This window comes from Globicephala melas, chromosome 7, assembly GCF_963455315.2.
Source record: "Globicephala melas chromosome 7, mGloMel1.2, whole genome shotgun sequence".
Taxonomy (NCBI): Eukaryota; Metazoa; Chordata; class Mammalia; order Artiodactyla; family Delphinidae; genus Globicephala; species Globicephala melas.
In genome coordinates, this window is record NC_083320.1 from 51337163 (window position 1) to 51357909 (window position 20747).

The 20747-nt window shown below is 37.7% G+C and overlaps 1 long non-coding RNA gene across 3 annotated transcripts in view; it reads left to right on the forward strand.

The window, feature by feature from the left end:
* LOC115849335 (uncharacterized) overlaps positions 1-20747 on the forward strand; it is a 209005-nt gene that overhangs the window by 149333 nt on the left and 38925 nt on the right. For all 3 annotated transcript variants that reach the window (XR_009564590.2, XR_009564588.2, XR_009564589.2), the window contains one exon: positions 17184-17299. This is a non-coding gene — a long non-coding RNA (uncharacterized lncRNA). The remainder of the gene's footprint in view (positions 1-17183; positions 17300-20747) is intronic.

Genomic DNA, 20747 nt, shown 5'->3' on the forward strand with positions numbered 1-20747 from the left:
TGCAAAGATTGAGTACACTATTACTATCATGGAATTAAAACATCCATAGGATATTTTTTCAGTGTACATGTTCTGTGCACAGGTTTGAGTGTGAAAGAATATGGCAGACTTTTCTGATTAAGACTGTAACTATTCCTGTTTGTCTGCTTATCGAGTCATGGTCAGCTCATAATCTTAGTCTATACCCTTTAGAATAATCTAAGCATTAAGCTTCTCTTGAATTCAATGGGAACACTACGCCAGGCCAGGCTTCATGAAACGGAGTGAGAAAAGGGACAGTCCTACAATGAAGAATGGAGTTTTCAGTTGTCTTTAGATGATGACATTAGGAAGGACTCAAGGGAGGGATTCAATGAATTAGGCCTGAAAGTATGGGTCTCAACTGGCCCTTTTATAGAGAAGCCCTTGTTAGAGATGACACTCTGCTTTTTTATTCTCCAGTGACTTCTGAAAGATAGTTCATACACTGCTTCAGAAGGGTCAGGAAATCACTGGTTTCATTAAGATGTTAATGTGTCAGTAGACATGATCACTGCATAATTTAAAAGAATCCAAACCTCTTTCTAATAATGAACAGATGGCCAATTTAATTACAAAATTGTTAAACATTTGTTGACTGGGCCTTTGTTCTCGATGCAGTGCTAGGGCTTAGACAATCAAATACATACGCTTTGTCGTGTCTACATTTTAAGAGAGAAAAATCTGGCTTCAGCACTTGCTAGCTGGGAGATGTTACTTAAACTCTCTAAGACTTCGTTTCCTGATCTGTAGAATGGAGGGCTGTAAAACTGTACATCGTCTCTAGGTCTGAGAATTAAATGAGATCATCTCTGTGAAGAGGAAAGCATAGTACTCGGCTCATAGGGCCCAGTAAACATTAGCGATTATAATCCAAACCCATTGTATCAAATCTATCACTGGAGGTTGTTTTGTGGGAGAATCTGAAGGTTCCTGTTCCATTGTATGGTCCTCAAATAGTTAAAAATGTAGACACCGAACACACACCTCCCTCCCCTGTCCCAATTAAAATTCCAGTGGAAGCTCAGAGCAAGAGGCTGTCATGATGGGGGCTGTAGTTCCCTTCATCCAGGAAGTTCCATGACACATTTTGGAGACAAATATGTCTGCACTCAGCTGAGATGGGGCACTAATCAATACTCTGAAACCTACTCAGCCCTTGAGAGAAGAACTCAGCCCTTGAGAGAAGAACGAATGAAAATGTTTGTGCTTTTTCTCTTCTTTCACACCAGGCCCTTAAGAACACAGCTTGGCCCTCCAACTCCCTACTTTCCTAGTTTTGACCTTCTGTACCTTTCTGTTTACTCTGCACACCCGATCATGCTCTCCACTCTCTCCAGATCTGTGTTCTTGCTCTTCTCCCACCAGCTTTCCAAGTCCCCTTTTCTCTCCCCTTCTCATGTTTTACCTTCCATCTTCCTCCCATTCCACTGTCAGCACCCCTTTCTAAGAAGGAATACCTACAAAATTTTTGCAGAAAGCTAAATTGTATGTATTTTGTGTCTTGCATACATTGAACTGATTTGGCTGATTAAATGGTCATTGGTGCAGTGCTCTGGTTGATGGAGAGCCAGAGAGGAGAAGAAAGAGCATTCAACTCAAGTCTCCATAGAGTAGAGGGCATAAGACCATTGACATCTCTGAAATAATTTCAGAAGGATAACAACAGGTTGAGATAGACTTGTTCATTCTGTCCTGGAATTTGAGACTAATGAGTCTTCCCTGGTGCCTGAAGGGGATAGTCTTAATATAACTAAAAGAGGTATAACATTGTAAACTTGTACAACAAATTCCCCTGCAGGGTTTTACAGACTGGAAGTGAGAATCATTTAAGAAGGGATCCGATATGCTATAACTGGTAGATCATATTAAATTAACCTTCTTTGACCAATCTCTGTGCCGTTCTCAGGGTCATATGATAAATTACATTTTCTTCAGAACCCTATTATCAGCTCTGGGAATACAGAGAGCCCTGGCATTTCATTTTATGCATCTATCCAAAAGTGCAAAATATTGTTAGTCCAGAGTTATAGAGTAAAAATGTGACTTCAGATAGAATAGTGAAAGGATAGAGGGTAAAGGCTGAGGTGTATAATCTAAGTTATTGTCATCGTTACTTTGTAGAAGTCGTTTGACCTGTCTCATCATGCCAAAATGCTGCATGCTTCACTTTCTACCTCTGAAAGTCATAACTGATGGGTTGTTTGGCCACATTTTCTCAAGAAAAGCCTTCATTCTGTTATGTAGGGATGACTGCAAAATGGCAGTGTACACAGCATGACCCCTAAGCTGCCAGCAATCATAGATGACAGCACTTTCATGCTGACATTCCCACAGGTAGATGCATCTTCACATGTGGTCTGTGGTGAAGTTTTTCTCTTATATACATGTGCATTCAAACACCTCAGGCTAGAGGAGGATCTCACCATGCCTTTTACTTTTCAGTCATCACTTTTTAAATCAGCACTTCTTATGTACAGTATTCAAGAAAACACTAGAGTCAGTATTTAAGAAGTTAGTTGAGGTCTTGATCTTTTGCTTCTGTTTTCTTCTTCATACTCGGTTACGCTAGACAATTATGTTCATAGATACATAGAAAAACAAAATTAGGAATTTAGTGTATTGCTAAAATTAGTCACTGTTTTAATTGGATGCATGTATCTATTAGACTTCAGAAATCTCTGTTTATCAATTGCAATTTCCCCCTTTGAATGTATCAAATTTGACATGTTTTTTTTTTTTTAAACAACAAATGTCTTATTTAGGTTTCTTGCTTTTTCCCCTGGAATGAATTAACCTTAGTTTTGGGATTCTTTTATGGGGGAAGATTGATTTTTAAGTATGGAACAAACAGACCATCAGAAACATTTAAAGCTTTACAAACCATGCATAAAATGGACACGGTTATGAACTTTCAGCTTTATTGGATTTATTCAGTGGCTTACTCCAAAGAACTAGGATGCAGTTGTGACTATGTTTATTTCAAAGAAGCAAAATTGTGTTAAATAGATACTTCTTATCTTTTAGGAGTCATAGAGTTAAATGTGATTTCTTTTTTCCTTATATGGATTTAATTGATATTACTGTAAAATCCCTTTGTATAAAGATTCAAATAAAATTGCAAAATGTAACAAGAAAAAACAAGATTTATAACTTGTGCCCAGGGAAAAAGGATTGTGCCTCTCTCTCAGGAAAAAGCAACTCCTTCAAATGAAACATGAACCATGCCATGGTCAACAGATTAGAAATGTATCTAGCAAGGAGGTGAAGCAAGATAACAGACTCTGGATGGAAACACCCCATTTTTGCCTCTACACATATTCCTGCCTATATAAAAGTAAAGGTCTACCCCAGAGATAATGTTAAGGCTTCGAAGAGTTCCAGCAACCCACTTTATAGACTTAGCATCTGAATTCACGGTCATGGTGTATAGCACACCTCTGTGCCTGAATTTGCAAGTTTGATTAATACTTTTACGTAAAAGTAAAGAGACAGGGAAAGATAGTTGTCTTAAAGATAGCTGTAATATTGGTAGATGCTTGATCAGAGCCTAAATTCAAAATTAAAACATTTGTTTAAAATTCCTGGGTCAGAGGAACCAACAAAAAGCCTCCTCAGAAAAATGAGGAGGTACTCAACATCCAGCATACTAAGAGCTCAAGTTTCACCTTAAAGTTGGTGGGTCATTGGGCTTCCCTGGTGATGCAGTGGTTGAGAGTCCGCCTGCCGATGCAGGGGATGCGGGTTCGTGCCCCAGTCTGGGAGGATCCCACATGCCATGGAGCGGCTGGGCCCGTGAGCCATGGCCACTGAGCCTGCGCGTCCGGAGCCTGTGCTCCGCAATGGAAGAGGCCACAACAGTGAGAGGCCTGCGTACCGCAAAAACAAACAAACAAACAAACAAAAAAGCTGATGGGTCATGGAAGCCATTTCAACAACAATACAAAGAAGCCAAATTTAGTGTCTTGTCTGAGGTCCTACAATCCAATTTAGGGATGTGCTACTTCTCTTTGGATTCTTTTCCCTAAATGATTGTAGTGTTGATTTCACTTGGCTTCTAGATCACAGTTCCAGCACATGTGTCCTCATGTGCTTCCTTATAAGGGCATATCTGGGGTACTAATCTGTGGATACCACATATCTTCCTGTTTCAATAGTGTTTTGTTGGTGTTAGTGCGACCCTAAGAAGTGGAACAAGTTTCTAAGCAGTGGAAGAACTCATCCTTATCTGTTCTGTTACATGTATTTTTCCCTGATTTCCAACATAACAACTAGTGATTCCAATAAATTACACATAAAACTAAAACCAAACCAAACTGAACCAAAACCAATACATTGATATATTCTGATTATTAATAAGTTTGATGTGAGAGGGCTAGGCCTGATGTCTTCTCCTCTCTATTAGCGTGCTGTAGGGGGAAACTCTTGTGGGATCATTGAGAGACTGTATCTGAACTCAAGTGTTTCAAAGGCTGGGAATTCCAGGCTCTTTTCAGCATATGATGAAGGAGGTATTTCAAAGCAGGTGGATCTTGTATCCATTTCCATATGTAAATATTTAGGTAGTTCCTTACCCATTCATAATTAAACTTATTGTCTGGTATTTTACAAAGCCATGAGGAAAATCTCTGAACAAAGATTTGATAAAGATACAAAGTGATTTATCAAAGTTAAAATTAAAAGGTAACTCTGAAGTTTTATAGAATTATGATCCCTAGTCAGTTTCTGAAGATAGCCTTGTCTAAAAGTATTGTATCCATTTTACCCTTGCAGAGCTGTATAAGAAACAAACACATTCCACTGCATCAAAAGCAGCTACCAATACTTTCAAGGCTGTTTCATTCATATCATTTCAATAGGTGTATTTGAAACTCAGTGGCCTGCCAAGATTGAGAACAATTAGTTCTCAGGTTGTTTTATCTGATGTAACACATCATTAAGGAGAATGTATTCCATCATTTATCTTTGTTTTTATATCAATTCCTTCTCAACCCCAACCCCCAAGGAGAAATAACACTGAGGCTTAAGTACCAAGTTTAAGAACATAATATTTGAGGTTCTCTTTACATCCAGTGAAGCATGGTCTTTGAGAATTCTCAACCCTTGTATTATACAAACTCTCTGAACTAAATGGGTCTTGCCCCCTATGGTTTTTCACAATGCTTCCATTGATAACCTAAGACATCAACCACCAAAGCAAATGTGGTGGTGATGTCATTGCTGATACAGTTCCACCAAATCACACACTCTAGGGAGGCAAGAAAAATCAAAGTTGCAAGATGCTGGTGAAAGAAAGCATTGCAGCAGTGATAAGGAGTCCAAAGAAGGCATTCAGATGCCAGCTACTGATCAGGAAGAAACAGAGAAAACTATGCAAACTATACTAGCTTCCTGCAAAGACAAGCAAAAATGTGTCTGCATCTTTTGGAGAGGGAGTGTTGCTTTAATATACGGCAGAAATGCTAAGAAGTGAAATTTCAAATTCTACCATGTGACTTGGCGGAAAAAAGAAAGCTATTTTATCATAGTCATTCTACAATGCACAAAATTTAAACTCAGGATATTCTCATCTTTATCAGCAATAAGGTATGACAGTAAACATAACCCATGAAAGCTTCCCTAATTAAGGAACCTTCCATCCTTCACATCTGCCTGAATGGGTTTCAGAGTCTCAGAAATGTAGCAAGATTTCCAGAAGCACACATCTCTGAATACAGAATTTCTTCTTATTTTAACCCTTAGCTTCCTGAGCACAGGGTGGGGCACCCTATGGTAATTTGACCAGAAGTTGGCAGAATATACTAAAAGCTTTAAGGAGTGGCAACCTCAGAGGTGCCAGTGAGTCCAGCATGGAAAGAGGAAAACTCCCAAGAACTCCGAGTACTTGGGGCTCCAGGACAACGCTGCTTAACTTGGTAATGGGTGGTCATCATCACAGTGATACCAGGGTATATAAAAAATCCAAAGACTTTTAAAAGGCAGTTATAGCACAGACTGGAGCAATGACTAAAATTAGAATTTAGGGGCAACAGAGAATAGGTATGTTTGTTAGGAATGGCTCCCCCAAGGTGATGAGGCTGAAACCAGGGCTGAAAGGTGAGTCTGAGTTAGGTGAAGGAAGAGGAGGACAGGTGGAGGTGAAGTAATCTGTACAAAGGCATAAAAGCAAAAGAGACATGGCAACTTTGGGGCAAATGAAAGGAGTTCAGAATCTGCAGGTGTTCAGAATTTGCAGGAGGGTCGGGGCCACCAAGGGAGTGGTAAGTGAGATAAGACTACAGATATAGGCAAGAACCAGTTCATGAATTCTTCTTTTTCCATCTTCTTTTGTTCCTATATAGATTTGCTTGACCTTGAAAGAACGGAATATCTTAAAAATCTAACTTTTGTTTGATATGCATAGTTTACTTCCTTTAATATAAAAAATACCCCATATTATAGAATTGACTGTAAATTTTCATAAAGATATTACCATTTGTTTATAGTTCACCTATTTTTCAGTAATTTACCACGAAGAGATCAAAAACAATAACAAAAAATGGCAGAGCTTTAATCATGGTTAATTCTATGAACAGGTATGATTGAGGTTGGGTTAGAAAGGCCCCTTGTTCAGAAAAATACCACATCCCTAACAACCTCCAATTGCCTGTTATAGAACCTGAAATTGTCATTAGAGAGTTACTCTCTTTATAATTCTGAGAAGGAGTAAAACAGTTTTCCAGACAAATCCTTTGGAACACTTTTGGCAATATATACTACTGCTGATCATGTATATAACTTATGATCCAGTTATTATACTCCTAGGTATATACCTACAGAAATAAGTATGTATGTTCACTAAAGGAAATGTACATAAATATTCATAGCAGCACTATTTGCTATAACTCCAAACTGGAGACCACCTAAATGCCTATCAGCAGTAAAATGAATATATAAAATGTATACTATACAGTAATGAGGAATAAACTACAATTGCAAGAAACAATTTAAATAAATCTTACATTTATTGAGCAAAAAAAAAAGCTCACATTAAAAAAAGTACATACAATATGATTCCGTTTTTGTAAGTTTCAAGAACACGTGGTATTAGAAGTCAGGATATTGGAATTCAGACAGGAATTCACACAGGAATAGACAAGAAGACCAATAGCAAATGGCATATCATTGGTATAATGTCTATCAACAGAGCTCACTACCACACCTCACCTCCTTCAGGTCAATGCTCAAATGCCATCCTAATAGTGAAGCTTCCTTTGAAAACTAGCAATGTCTGCTCTCTCCACCCCTGCCCCCTTCTTATTCCCCTTCTCTATTTTAGTTTCTCCACAGCAACTTATAACCCTTTGACATACTATATATTTTACTTGTGTATCTCTTTATCATCTGTCTCCCATAAACTACACAAAAGCAGAGATTTCCTATTGTTATTCACTGCTTTATCCCCAGGGTATATAATGCCACCTATTATATAATAATTATTCAATATATTTTAATGTAATTGGATGCAATAGTTTTGAATACACAGACACAGATTCACACATATAAAGACATCTAAAATATGACCAAGTTGGTGATACAGGTTAGTGGGGAAAGGATGAATTATTCAATAAAGCAGTTTTGTTCCCTTTACCCAGCTTCTCTTATTCCTAAATTTGCCTAGCATTGAAAGAGCTGAATCCCAACAAATCAGATTTCTTTTAGTCTCTCATCCTACACATTATTCCCTTAATATCAAAAAGACACAAAGCTGTAGAACAAAGTCAGATAGTTTGTTATCCATATAAATTTTAAAATATATCTCTTCCTTACATTGTACCAAAAAATAAATTCCAAATGGATTAAGGATTTGGAAGTGAAAATTTAGAATTAAAAAAAATAGAATTTATTTTAAAATTCCACATAAGGAAAAATTTCTTAAACAAGACAGAAAAAGTACAAATTATAAAGGATCAGGTTGGTAACATTGACTGTATTAAAATTAAGAGCATCTATTCGTAATGTATACCTTTAAAAAAAAGGAAAAGTCCAAGTCACAAACTGGCAGAAGATATTTTTATATATATATATATAACCGACAGAGGATTAGAATCCAAAATATTTAAAGAAAATTTATAATTAATAGAAAAAGATGAATAAGGCAATACAAAAGTGGGCAAAGAACCATAAATAAATAACCTTGTTATAAATCAAAGACATGCATATTAAAACCACAAGGAGATACCATTTTTTACTTTTCAGTTTGGCCAAAATTTTACAAAGTTGGAAAACATCAAGTCTTGGCAAGTTTGGAGCAACAGAGCTCTCATCCATTGCTTGTGGGTGGGTAATTGGTACAACTACTTTAGAAAAAAATACCTCTGACCCAACAATTTCACTCGTAGGTATATACCTTAGAAAAACTGTTGCACGTGTATATCTAGAGACATGTACAAGAATGCAATATAGAAGTTTTTGCCACAGCAACAAAATGCTGGAAACAACTCAAATATACATTAATCATAGAAGGGAAAAATGAATTTTACTGGAGTCACACAATGGAAAACTATACTGTACCACAATGCAAGGTAAGACCCACACTTCATGTGTCAGCCTGGATGAACCTTAGAAATACAATGCTGAGTGAAGGAAGGAAATCACAGAAGAGAGCGTGTGAATCTATTAAAATAGTGTTCAAATCCAGGCAAACTGAAGTAGTAATTTCTCTAGAGATGTAGCAAAGTGATCAAGAAAAGCAATGAACTGTTAATAAAAATGAACAGATTATTAGGAACCAAGATGGCGGAGTAGAAGGATGTGCTCTCACTCCCTCATGCGAGAACACCAGAATCACAACTAGCTGCTGGACGGTCATTGACAAGAAGACACTGGAACTCACCAAAAAAGATACCCCACATCCAAAGACAAAGGAGAAGCCACAATGAGATGGTAGGAGGGGCGCAATCACAGTAAAATCAAATCCCATAACTGCTGGGTGGGTGACTCACAGACTGGAGAACACTTATACCACAGAAGTCCACCCACTGGAGTGAAGGTTCTGAGCCCCACGTCAGGATCCCAACCTGGGGATCCGGCAACGGGAGGAGGAATTCCTAGAGAATCAGACTTTGAAGGCTAGTGGGATTTCATTGCAGGACTTCTACAGGACCAGGGAAACAGAGTCTCCACTCTTGGAGGGCACACACAAAGTAGTGTGTGCACTGGGACCCAGGGGAAGGAGCAGTGACTCCACAGGAGACTGAATCAGACCTACCTGCTAGTGTTGGAGGGTCTTCTGCAGAGGCGGGTGGTGGCTGTGGCTCACTGTGAGGACAAGGACACTGGCATCAGAAGTTCTGGGAAGTACTCCTTGGCATGAGCCCTCCCTGAGTCTGCCATTAGCCCCACCAAAGAGCCCAGGTAGGCTCCAGTATTGGGTCACCTTAGACCAAACAACCAACAAGGAGGGAACCCAGCCCTACCCATCAGCAGTCAAGCGGATTAAAGTATTACTGATATCTGCGCACCAGAGCAACAGTCAGCTCTACCCATCACCAGTCCCTCCCATCAGGGAACTTGCACAAGTCTCTTAGATAGCCTCATACACCGGAGGGGAGACAGCAAAAGCAAGAAGAACTGCAGTCCTACAGTCTGTGGAACAAAAACCACATTCACAGAAAGATAGACAAGATGAAAAGGCAGAGGGCTATGTACCAGATGAAGGAACAAGATAAAACCCAAGAAAAACAACTAAATGAAGTGGACATAGGCAACCTTCCAGAAAAAGAATGCAGAATAATGATAGCGAAGATGATCCAGGACCTCAGAAAAAGAATGGAGGCAAAGATCGAGAAGATGCAAGAAATGTTTAACAAAAACCTAAAAGGATTAATGAACAAACAAATAGAGATGAACAATACAATAACTGAAATGAAAACTACACTAGAAGGAATAAATAGCAGAATAACTGAGGCAGAAGAACGGATAAGTGACCTGGAAGACAGAATGGTGGAATTCACTGCTGCAGAACAGACTAAAGAAAAAAGAATGAAAAGAAATGAAGACAGCCTAAGAGAACTCTGGGACAACATTAAACGCAAAAACATTCGCATTATAGGGGTCCCAGAAGGAGAAGAGAGAGAGAAAGGACCTGAGAAAATATTTGAAGAGATTATAGTCAAAAACTTCCCTAACATGGGAAAGAAAATAGCCACCCAAGTCCAGGAATGGCAGAGATTCCCATACAGGGTAAACCCAAGGAGAAACACGCCGAGACACATAGTAATCAAACTGGCAAAAATTAAAAACAAAGAAAAATTATTGAAAGCAGCAAGGGAAAAATGACAAACAACATACAAGGGAACTCCCATAAGGTTAACAGCTGATTTCTCAGCAGACACTCTACAAGCCAGAAGGGAGTGGCATGATATACTTAAAGTGATGACAGGGAAGACACTACAACCAAGATTACTCTACCTGGCAAAGATCTCATTCAGATTCGATGGAGAAATCGAAAAGCTTCTCAAGCAAAAGCTAAAAGAATTCAGCACCACCAAACCAGCTCTACAACAAATGCTAAAGGAACTTCTCTAAGTGGGAAACACAAGAGAAGAAAAGGACCTACAAAAACAAACCCAAAACAATTAAGAAAATGGTAATAGGAAAGTACATATCAATAATTACCTTAAACGTGAATGGATTAAATGCTCCAACCAAGACACAGGCTTGCTGAATGGATATAAAAACAAGACCCATCTATATGCTGTCTACAAGAGACCCACTTCAGACCTAGGAACACATACAGACTGAGAGTGAGGGAATGGAAAAAGATATTCCATGCAAATGGAAATCAGAAGAAGGCTGGAGTGGCAATACTCGTATCAGATAAAATAAACTTTAAAATAAAGAATGTCACAAGAGACAAGGAAGGACACTGCATAATGATCAAGGGATCAATCCAAGAAGAAGATATAACAGTTATAAATATATATGCACCCAACATAGGAGCACCTCAATAAATAAGGCAACTGCTAACAGCTCTAAAAGAGGAAACCGACAGTAACACAGTAATAGTGGGGGACTTTAACACCTCACTTACACCAATGGACAGATCATCCAAAATGAAAATTAATGAGGAAACAAACGCTTTAAATGACACAATAGGCCAGATAGATTTAATTGATATTTATAGGACATTCCATCCAAAAAGAGCAGATAACACTTTCTTAGCAAGTGTGCATGGAACATTCTCCAGGATAGATCACATCTTGGGTCAAAAATCAAGCCTTGGTAAATTTAAGAAAATGGAAATCATATCAAGCATCTTTTCTGACCACAACGCTATGAGATTAGAAATGAATTACAGGGGAAAAAATGTAAAAAACACAAAAACATGGAGGGTAAACAATACATTCCTAAATAACCAAGAGATCACTGAAGAAATCCAAGAGGAAATCAAAAACTACCTAGAGACAAATGTCAATGAAAACACGATGATCCAAAACCTATGGGATGCAGTTCTAAGCAGTTCTAAGAGGGAAGTTTATAGCTATACAAGCCTACCTTGAGAAACAAGAAACATCTCAAATAAACAATCTAACCTTACACCTAAAGAAACTAGAGAAAGACGAACAAACAAAACCCAAAGTTAGCAGAAGGAAAGAAATTATAAAGATCAGAGCAGAAATAAATGAAATAGAACAAAGAAAACAATAGCAAAGATCAATAAAACTAAAAGCTCGTTCTTTGAGAAGATAAACAAAATTGATAAACCATTAGCCAGACTCATCAAGAAAAAGAGGGAGAGGACTCAAATTCATAAAATTAGAAATGAAAAAGGAGAAGTTACAAGAGACACTGCAAAACTACAAAGCATCCTAAGAGACTACTACAAGCAACCCTATGCCAATAAAATGGATAACCTGGAAGAAATGGACAAATTCTTAGAAAGGTATAACCTTCCAAGACTGAACCAGGAAGAAATAGAAAATATGAACAGAACAATCACAAGTAATGAAATTGAAACTGTGAGGAAAAATCTTCCAATAAACAAAAGTCCAGGACCAGATGGCTTCACAGGTGAATTCTATCAAACATGTAGAGAAGAGCTAACACCCATCCCTCTCAAACTCTTCCAAAAAATTGCGGAGGAAGGAATACTCCCAAACTCATTCTATGAGGCCACCATCATCCTGATACCAAAACCAGACAAAGATACTACAAAAGAGACTTACCTGGTGGTGCAGTGGTTAAGGGTCCGCCTGCCAGTGCAGGGGACACGGGTTCGAGCCCTGGTCTGGGAAGGTGCCACATGTCATGGAATGGCTGGGCCCCTGCGCCGCCACTACTGAGCCTGAGCTCTGGAGCCTGCGAACCACAACTGCTGAGCCTGCATGCTGCAGCTACTGAGGCCCACGTACCTGGAGCCCATGCTCCGCAACGAGAGAGGCCACTGCAGTGAGGGCCCTGTGCACCACGGTGAGGATTGGTCCCCGCTCGCTGCAACTAGAGAGTTCCCACATGCAGCAATGAGGACTCAATGCAGCCAAAAAAAAAAAAAAAAAAAAATTCATCCATGAAAAGAAAGATACTACAAAAAAAGAAAATTACAGACCAATATCACTGAAGAATATAGATGCAAAAATCCTAAACAAAATACTAGCAAAGGGAATCCAACAACACATTAAAAGGATCATACACCATGATCAAGTGGGATTTATCCCAGGGATGCAAGGATTCTTCAATATACATAAATCAATCAATGTGATAAACCATATTAACAAATTGAAGAATAAAAACCATATGATCATCTCAATAGATGAAGAAAAATCTTTTGACAAAATTCAACACCCATTTATGATAAAAACTCCAGAAAGTGGGCACAGAGGGAACCTACCTCAACATAATCAAGGCCATATATGACAAACCCACAGCAAACATGATTCTCAACGGTGAAAAACTGAAAGCATTTCCTCTACGATCAGGAACAAGACAAGGATGTCCACTCTCACCACTATTATTCAACATAGTTTTGGAAGTCCTAGCCACGGCAATCAGAGAAGAAACAGAAATGAAAGGAATACAAATTGGAAAAGAAGAAGTAAAACTGTCACTGTTTGCAGATGACATGATTCTATGCGTAGAGAATCCTAAAGATGCTACCAGAAAACTACTAGAGCTAATCAATGAATTTGGTAAACTAGCAGGATACAAAATTAATGCACAGAAATCTCTTGCATTCCTATATACTAATGATGAAAAATGTGAAAGAGAAATTAAGGAAACACTCCCATTTACCATTGCAACAAAAAGAATAAAATACCAAGGAATAAACCTACTAAGGAGGTAAAAGATCTGTACTCAGAAAACTATAAGACACTGATGAAAGAAATCAAAGATGACACAGACAGATGGAGAGATATACCATGTTCTTGGATTAGAAGAATCAATATTGTGAAAATGACTATACTACCCAAAGCAATCTACAGATTCAATGCAATCCCTATCAAATTACCAATGGCATTTTTTACAGAACTAGAACAAAAAATCTTACAATTTGTATGGAGACACAAAAGACCCCAAATAGCCAAAGCAGTCTTGAGGGAAAAAGACGGAGCTGGAGGAATCAGACTCCCTGACTTCAGACTATGCTACAAAGTTACAGTAATCAAGACAATATGGTACTGGCACAAAAACAGAAACATAGATCAATGGAACAAGATAGAAAGCCCAGAGATAAACCCATGCACCTATGGTCAACTAATCTATAACAAAGGAGGCAAGGATACACAGTGGAGAAAAGACAGTCTCTTCAATAAGTGGTGCTGGGAAAACTGGACAGCTACATGTAGAAGAATGAAATTAGAACACTCCCTAACACCATATACAAAAATAAACTGAAAATGGATTAGAGACCTAAATGTAAGACTGGACACTATAAAACTCTTAGAGGAAAACATAAGAAGAACACTCTTTGACATAAATCACAGCAAGGTCTTTTTTGATCCACCTCTTAGATTAATAGAAATAAAAACCAAAATTAACAAATGGGACCTAATGAAACTTCAAAGCTTTTGCACAGCAAAGGAAACCATAAACAAGACGAAAAGACAACCCTCAGAATGGGAGAAAATATTTGCAAACAAATCAACGGAGAAAGGATTAATCTCCAAAATATATAAACCACTCATGCAGCTCAATATTAAAAAAACAAACAACCCAGTCCAAAAAGGGGCAGAAGACCAAAATAGACATTTCTCCAAAGAAGACATACAGATGGCCAAGAGGCACATGAAAAGCTGCTCAACATCACTAATTGTTAGAGAAATGCAAATCAAAACTACAATGAGTTATCACCTCACACCAGTTAGAATGGGCATCACCAGAAAATCTACAAACAACAAATGCTGGAGAGGGTGTGGAGAAAGGGGGACCCTCTTGCACTGTTGGTGGGAATGTCAATTGATACAGCCACTATGGAGAACAGTATGGAGGTTCCTTAAAAAACTAAAAGTAGAACTACCATACGACCCAGCAATCCCACTACTGGGCATATACCCTGAGAAAACCATAATTCAAAAAGAGTCAATGTACCACAATGTTCATTGCAGCTCTGTTTACAATAGCCAGGACATGGAAGCAACCTAAGTGTCCATCGACAGATAAATGGATAAAGGAGATGTGGTACATATATACAATGGAATATTACTCAGTCATAAAAAGGAATGAAATTGGGTCATTTGTAGGGACGTGGATGGATCTAGAGACTGTCATACAGAGTGAAGTAAGTCAGAAAGAGAGAAACAAATATCGTATATTAACGCATATGTGTGGAACCTAGAAAAATGTTACAGATGAACTGGTTTTCAAGGCAGAAATAGAGGCACAGAAGTGGAGGACAAAGGTATGGACACCAAGGGGGGAAAGCGGCGGGGGTTGGGGGTGGGGGTTTGATGAATTGGGTGATTGGGATTGACATGTATACACTGATGTGTATAAAATGGATGACTAATAAGGACCTGTTGTATAAAATAATAAATAAAATTACAAAAAATTAAAAACAAAAAAAAAACAATGAACGTAACTGTGTAATTGTTACCCCGGCTGAGGGAAGTGTCAATAGTATGGCCATAAGGACAAGGGCTGACCTTTCTGTTTGGGGATTAAAAAAAATTCTTATATTCTCTTCCATTGGCAAAATTTCTCTCTATAAAATACCAAAACAAAACAAAAAACGTGGTTTAATTTGAGATTTTTTTGAGATGCCTTCTACCATATGGCTTGCCCCACCCTCTTCACAATTAAATTTTCTAAACATGGTAGGCGGTATTATTTCTTCCCCATGAAGGGGCTCAATTAACTCATGGTCCTGGTGTGTTGAAAGGCTAAAATGACTTTGCTCCCCCTCAAAGTTGTAATTATGTAATAGTTCCTTGTAAAGGAAATTGATGTGATCATGTCTAGCTAGCAGGAAATTTAGCAGATAAGTGGTCAGACCATTACACGCAAGCTTTACTGGACCGGCAGCTGGATACCTAGCTTCCTGTATCATGATCCTCTATTTTGCTTCACAGACTCTAGATTTTGTCTTAGTACCATTTTCGTATCATCATCACATATTATTTTAATTACTTTAAAATATTTAAATCATTATAAAATATTAAAATAACTATTAAAAACCGCTTAGCAAGCAAGGAAAGAGAAATTTTACACAACTTCAAATGTGGAACTTGTAAACTTTTATTGGCCAAAAGGTGCTAAATAACTACAGCAAGGAATTTTCAAACCATAGCAACAACAACTAAAGCACTTTAAAAAAAAAAAGAATTATTAGGGATAATATATCTGTAAACTACAGAACAAATTTATAGCCATTAATTCTTGTAGAAGGAAGTATTATCTCCCCTTTCTGTATTTGAAAAGAGAAAAAAAATCAGTCCATAAAAGCACTAGAACTATTATTGAATCTCCATAAAACCTAGGGAGCACAATTTTCATGTCTTTAAGTCATAGAAAATTTCACTGGATAGTTGGTATGGACATAAATACAAACATAAATCACTATTATATGTTATCTCTCAGATATCAAAAAACAAAAACAAAAACCCAAACCACGCATATCTCAGCACACAGTTATTGTATTTAGGTTTGGGGAATTAAAATTCCTATTTTGGGTATACAAAGGAGATGTTTAAAAGGGTTTTGAGAGACAAAACCTATAATGGCATGAACTCCAAAATCTTGTTTTCAACTTCTTTGCTGCTGTCTAACCGTGAGATCTTGAATAAGTAATTTTACTTTTGGGGACTCTGTTTCCTTATCTAGGTTCTCTCTTACGGTTGCTTCCACTTTAATATTCTATGCTAAATTTCATAGTTTGTCTTTACTCTTAACTAAAAGACATGTTATTTAAGGATGTAACACATGTACTTGGCAGGGGTGGGAATGGCAGTACTGTGAATCATTGGAGGGTTCATCCTGAGATACTAACTTTTTTTAGGATGCCTTATGCCCAGCAATTTATCTAGAGTAGGTGCTCCACAGCTATTTTAAATAAATGAGTGAATGAATGAATGAATAGTTTAAACTTGGTGAAGCTACCAAAGCTTTCAGTGGTTTGACTGAAAATCTGTGATTTTTACTTCATTAAAATATTGTAGCAAATTCTATGCATGAGTTTTAAATTATCTGATTTTCCTTGGGAAAATTTTTTAACTCCTTACCTATCCAAACCTTCTGGCCTACCCACAGACTAGCATTCTAAAGAAATGGAGTTTTGAAACAGTTGAAAGAAACTAATTAGAAAGCAGAAATTTACTTTTCATATTAGCATTTTATTGCCCAGCGGGCATGCCTTCTACCCACTCACTAAACAATCTTGGGCAAGTCAATTCTCCATCTTGGGTCTCTGGAAATATTTGAAAACTGGGAATAATGATGTTGACCTATTTTGAGGAGGAAACAGCTAACAAGCCATAAAGATCAAAATTCATCAGTAAGCCTGTGGAAGGCTAATCTCTAACATCAGTCAGTGAGAGTTATTTACTTGGTTGTTTCCTTTGGGGAAAGCTTCTGGAAATGAAACAGTACCCATTATGAATATGGGTTTTTTCCTTCCAAGGTTGCCAAAGTTTGTTTTTTTGGATTGTTGTTTATTGTGGGTTTTTTTTTTTCTCCTAATTTTCTTACAGAGTTTTGGAAGTAAGATCATTATCCTCGTGGCATGGCTGCTTGGTAGCAGGTCAAGATTTTGTTCATGACTCATCAGAAGAAATAATGAGGAGGTGACTAAACTTAAAGTCCAGAGGTAGGTTCTTTGTGCAAAAAATTTTGGTGCTGAATCTTTTTTGTTTTCTTCTGTCAGTTGAGACAGAATATTTCTGGATGATTATTGCTAAATTTTGGATTAGACACTTTTTAAAGACATTAATACAAAGTTATGGAAATATTATATCAAAAAAAGATCTGATTGTTATAAAGATCATACCTAGTTTTGATGAAACTAGTTTCTCTTTCCTTACAGGTTTTACTGACCATGGAAATTAATCTTAACATCTGTTAAGGTCATTTGCCTTGTCAAATAATAAATTATCAAATAGCAGGGCAATAAAAAAGTGACGATTGCCTGTACGTGGTGCACCACATGGCCCAATTCAGTACTAATATAGGGAATGCCACGGGGTTGGTAAACAGTAGGCATAATGCGGCCTGTGTTAACAAGAGTGGGTTTACTTTCTGTCTAGCAGTGGAAATACAAAGTCATATAATGACAAATTTAGGCCTCACAAAGATGAAGCTAATAGCATTGGGCATTTATTGCAAAGGAACTTAAATCTTTTCAAATTAAACTCATGATGCATTTTAATCACTTGGTTAATGTTGGTAAACGATTATGCCTCAAGCCATTAAGATAATGATCATTATTAGCAAGAGTCTGTTTTTACAATGTTTCTAATGTTTAAAATTAATCTAGAAGTCACGAGCCATTAAGTCATTTCACCTGCAGCAGAGTTTACAAGATGTGCATATTTCACATAACTTCAATTTAAAAACAAAGCTAAAAAGGCAACGGAAAAATACACAAGAAAATCAAGCTGTTAACAGCGCCACCACGTGGCCAACCTCAAAATTCCATGTAGAAGCAAAAGTGCAAATACGCCAAGGAAAATAGGTATGTGTAAAAAAGAGACCACAGTAAAAACCTCAGATAGATGCTGGTATTGACCTGTAATGAGTCTCAAAACTCTAAGAAATCAACTTCCAACTCTCTCGAATTACAAGGTTCAGCTGGGAAACCACTACAAATCAGCAGTGGGTTGCCAGAGGGCCTGCAATTGGCAGAACTTGAATCACAGATGAAGATTAGTCCCTTAAACAGGAGTTCCATTTTCAAATGTAAGAAAAAAAATGTATGCTAGAGTGATGGGAAAGAGTTGACCATTACATACAAGATGGTGTCAGCTCCCAGCATGAAGAATTAAGTGTGAACAAAAGAGAAAATTATTGTACAGAACTTTTAAAGCAGGTCTCCTATAATCTGAGAAGTATGTTATCCTCTCTGGGTGTCAGTTTACACATCTACAAAATTTTTGAATCAGACTAGATGATTTCTAAGGGACTTACCAGGCCAGAAATCCTGTGGCAAGGATCACTTCCAAGTATGTGGCTCAACAAATTTTATGCAAAGATATACATATAAATTCTTGTATAGAATGGGATTGTACTCTAATAGTCTAATTAATAACATATATAAATTGAAGTAAAACACTGAGGTATTACCAGAAAAACGAAAAATTGACATATCTCCTAACTCCAGAAAAAATTAATTTAGAAATAATTCTTACAAGTAATGTTTAAAACATTTATTCATTCATTCATATATCAAGTATATCTTGATTTCCACTGATGTGCCAGGCATGGTACTAAGTTCTAGGGATAAGAGCATATCTTAGAAACTATTCTTCCAGTAGGGAGAGTATCAGTGATGGAAGGAACTCAAAACTGTGTGAGGCTAAAGGAGACATGGGTTGTAAAAGAATGAAAAATTAGATCAGTTTCCAAGAAATATGTAAAGTCAATCTATAGACTAAAGTATCTGACCCCACCCATGTGAGCTGTCCCTGGAAATGCTGTTTTCATTCTTAGGCCAAGCATCATAAACTGAAGGCCAGCTAATCAAACAAAAATGACTAAGGCAATGATGAGTTTGAATGACTAATGGGAGAAACTTAAGAGGAGCTAAATATAAACCATCTGACTCTATAGAGGGACTAAACCAGGCCTAAGAATAGAACATTGATGAGGGGGTTGGTATTGTTTTCCAGGACACATAGAGATAACCATGGGAGTGAGTTAGGAAGAGGAAAATTTAGGCAGTGTCAGAAAGAAAGCTTCCTGTCAGAGAACGTCATTAACTGAATACCATTACTCAAAGAAAATGTTAGACTTTCCACTGGTTGCTCTGTTGGGAGCCCACTGACTGGAGCTCTGGGGTGTGTATTTTTAGTCCCCCAGGAGGACAATGGGCTGGACCCCTCTCAGCCTCTCATTTACACTCTGCCAATGCTAAGGATAGGAATGGAAAATCACCACAAGAAGGGGTCAAGGAAAAGCAAGTGTGTTCTTACTGTAATGTGGACATAGATTATGGAGTGTTTCAAAATTACAAACTACCCAATGAAGCCATTTCTTCCCCTTCGCTTGCTGTTTCTCTCCCATTGGTTTGGATCAAGGAGGTAAACACGCCCAATACTCTACTTCCCTGAGAAGACAACTGAATTCCAGTCCTTCATGCCATTAACTGGACATAATACAGGAGATGTTGTTTAAAAGAAGTCACACTTGCTATTTAGAACAATTCAAATTCCTGGTTCTCTTTCTCCTGTCCTGAAATAAGGAACTAATGCAGAAAAAGTCACCTGGCCAAGGTGAGTGAGTTCAAGAGCATTCAGTCTGTCGTCTGTCTGATTTCCTCTGACTTGTCTGCATCCTCATGCTCCATGACAATGACCTCCAGGGAATCAGAATGTTTTCTGATCCTGTTGGACAGGTACAAACTCTCAATCAGCCCAAACTTGCCTCTAATCGGACCACACCAGAGAGGCACAGACATTAATTATCTTCTGTTGCCTTTTTTAAAGGGCAGGAAACATAAAAACTCTGTTGTTTCAGCAACTGCCCTTTGGGGTCTGTGACTAGACACCTCTGCTTGGCTGCCATTCCCAGAGTGGGGATCGGAGACCAGTTGTCTTATTCTCATAACTTCTGCCTTGTGGTTTGGACCTTGGCTCTTTCAGTTACTTATGTGACTTCCGACTCTAACCACCTGCCTTGTTTCTAGACTGACAACTGGCTGCGCTGTTTTTGGTTTCCTGGCTTTTTTTTTGTTGTTCCTCTCTTAGACCTAGGCTATGACCTTGATGTTGACTTGTAGAACTTTGTCCTAACCTTTGCTTTGATTTAGGGGATAATTTTTAAAAAATTGTTTCAGGCTTAATCTGCTCAACTCTGCTGGGACAAAACCTTTTTCTAGTTGTCAAACCTGTACCTAAGTATTTGTCACGTGGAAACCTCTTTTTCTTTTGCCATTCTGAATATAAAGGAATCATTGCAATAATAGTGATATCTCTGCTGAAGTAATATAGTTTAAGTTATCATTTAAACCATAAGTTATTAGTTATTATTACAGTAGTCACTTTTGCAGGTAAGGGTTTTTTTTTTCTTTTACTACTTATGCTTTTTATTATTTTTTTCAA